Source organism: Pteropus vampyrus, unplaced genomic scaffold, assembly GCF_000151845.1.
Source record: "Pteropus vampyrus isolate Shadow unplaced genomic scaffold, Pvam_2.0 Scaffold101, whole genome shotgun sequence".
NCBI classification, from domain to species: domain Eukaryota; kingdom Metazoa; phylum Chordata; class Mammalia; order Chiroptera; family Pteropodidae; genus Pteropus; species Pteropus vampyrus.
This window is the reverse complement of record NW_011888882.1, coordinates 1,630,963-1,634,025: the sequence shown is the minus strand read 5'-3', so window position 1 is coordinate 1,634,025 and position 3,063 is coordinate 1,630,963.

Sequence of the window (3,063 nt, the reverse complement as noted above, 5' to 3'; positions counted from 1 at the left end):
TGTTCTTCCAGAGCAGTAGGGAGATGACCCAATTCCAGCCAAAGAAAGGTATATGTATTTAAGAATCATTTTCTTCACTCATTATAGAATGTCCCTTTGTCTCTGGATATTGATGCTTTGTGATATTAAATATGGTACTAATATAACATCTTGGAACCAAGGGAAGAGCCAGTCTCTCAAAAGTGAAGTCAATAGAATGAATTATAAAGAGAAATAAAACAATTTGAAGTCTTGATGCTGAAACTGTTATAATTTCTCTTGTTCTTAAACATTTTAGAAAGTTTTTTTATACCTTGTAGGGCTTTATCATACCTTGATTTGTATTATAGTTTTCAGTATAACTCTCTTCTATTCTTTATTAGATTGTAAGCTACTTCAAGATAGTTTTTAAATTGTACCTTTTAGTATAGAGCACAATGTCTTCCACTTAGTAAATTTTCAGTACATGCTTGTTAGTTAAATAAATGTCTTCCTCTGCTTCTGAGTGTATCTTCTCAGCATACAGTAAATTTTTTTGGGTTTCTCTTAATTTTAAGATATAGGTGTTTTAATACCAAATAGCATGATAAACTTTAGCTTTGACTATAGCTCTCCTTTGAATGAACTTGATACATCATCTCATTTCAATACTAAGAACAAAATAAACTTAATTATGAAATATAATGAAAGCGTTATATATCAGGGGGGAAATGAGCTGCCTTAGGGAATTTCCTAAGGTAAAAAATTTCAAATTTGAAAGTAACTCTATTTGACACATGGAAGATGTGTAATATTTTAAAATGTTTTCATTTTTTCTCTCCTATTACTAGCTCATGGTTATGTATACAACACTAAATTATGAAATCATACATCTAAGAAAAGACTTTTTTTTCCCTATTACCATTGGCTAATTTCATTAATCTACTCAGAGGCATGGCATATTTGAGATAACATACTTTGTAAGTCCTATTATTTCAGAAGCATTCATTTAAGTAATTCAGATTTAATTATATAATTATTAAATTTAATGCTGGGTTTAGAAGCATTGTTAAGTAACAATACCTATAATTTTCTAAAGCATAACTTTTTTTCTTAGGAATAAAAAGTCATTGATTAAAATCTCTTTGTATGTATTTCCCAGTAAGCAATATGAGCATTTGATGCGATACAAGGAAAGTTGTTTGTTTATTTAAGTTTCTCAGTATTTAGGGCCACCTGTCAGCCAATCCCAATTATAACAGTACTTAATTAAATTGTTCTTGATTGAACCATTCGGACAATTTCATTAGTGCTTCAGGTTATGATAGTAGAGCAAGCCACATTGCAGAAAGTCTTGATCACTTAGAGAGTCCATTTGAACACACAGGACATAAGACTCAAAATTGTGCAAAATTGCTAAGTTCTGATTGCATGAATTATACATGAAGGTTGACCAGTCATTTGTGCTCATGATGTTAGCCAATCAGCACAGGTGCAGGACAGAAAGAAATCTGGGGGAGAGGAAAATTATATTAACTCAGAAAATTACTTTTTTTTTTTCTTTTTGCTCTACATTGTAAGTCTTGGCTGAGTGCATTATGGCCCTTATTAAAATTTCTGAGATAGATTGGGGCTTGGAATGAATAGACAGAGGAATGTAAGAAAAGAGAAAGAAATTTACAAGGCTCCGCTTACAAATTACTGCCTACATTAAGGGATTCTATATGGTAAACATAGGCAGATCCTCTGAAAGCGCACCACATTACTTTGCTGAAGACAACCCTTCTCTTTGCATCAGTTGTCTCTCTGTCACTGTTCCACTTTGTTAAAACATGGGGTTTTGCTTTCTTCTTTTTATTTCCACTTTAGTCAACTAAAATTTCAAATGTTAAGGAGAAACAGAAGCAATAATATTTGTATATGATTCAGAGGGTTTATAGATTATTTTTGATGATAAAAGGAAAATTTTTGGTTAGTATTCATAGTAACTCAACTCGTACTATTACTTGCATCTAGATTTTTTGATGATAAAATTTTAATAGGGTTGAGAAAATAATTTTGATAAAATATAAAGGATACCTTGTAAAGAAAAAGAATCACAACAAAAAGAAAAGGTTTTTCTTCTCTCTGGTTTATTTTTTGTTTTCTTAAAAATAAAAGAAATTCTGCTTCTCTTTCTATTCTTTTATTATTTAACAGTAGCTTTGATATCAATTCTGATTACCTTCTGGGCTTAGAAGCACATTGCATGAGACTGTAAGATAATTGAGATCTACTTTAAAAAACACAACCACTCTCTTACCAACTGGGGCTGCAATGAGGTCGTCCATAGAGGAGAATGTTGCAGGATCACCATCAAACAAATATTCAAGGCTGCTGGCTTAAGGATAAGAAGAGCGGAGGAGGTCGGCAGGAGAAAATTGTATATTTGTCAGGGTTGACAGTTTGCTTTATAGTGAACCCACCTCCTCTTTAAAGTAATTCCCATTCAGTTTATGGTAGATTGGTATACAATGAGGTCAGGCACAGCAAATCAATTCTGATATGATTGCATTTTAGCTGTAGTCATATTTCTCCTGGAAATCTTGCCAGAATCAGCTATTCATTTCATAGGAACATTGATTTTCCTACCTTTACTCTCTTACTCCATTCCACCTTGCATTCTGCCCAGCTCCTCCTTTAAGGAAAATTATGTAAGTCCCAAACAAGCTCCCCAAGGAAATGTTTTACTATATAAAATGTAGTAAATCCTTCTCATCAAATATAAGCACAGATAAAATTCTATTTCAACAAGTGCTTTTTTCTAAAGATTTCTAATAAAGTGATTTTTGTATGCCACAGGTTGGCCTCGCTAACAATATGTTGTTCCCATCTTTAACACTGTGTCATTATCATAAAAATACTTTCTAACAGTTAAAACTCTGTTTACCATTGCTTCTCAATCCCTCTTCACATGTCAACCAGCACAATATTTTCTAGATTGCATCCAATAGCACGACACTTTCTAAAAGAGAAGAGACATGTACAGAGCCTTAAGCCAAGATAGTCTTTTTCAGTGGAGAACACTGGCAATGGACATTTCAAATTGTTGCCTTCCTCCATTTC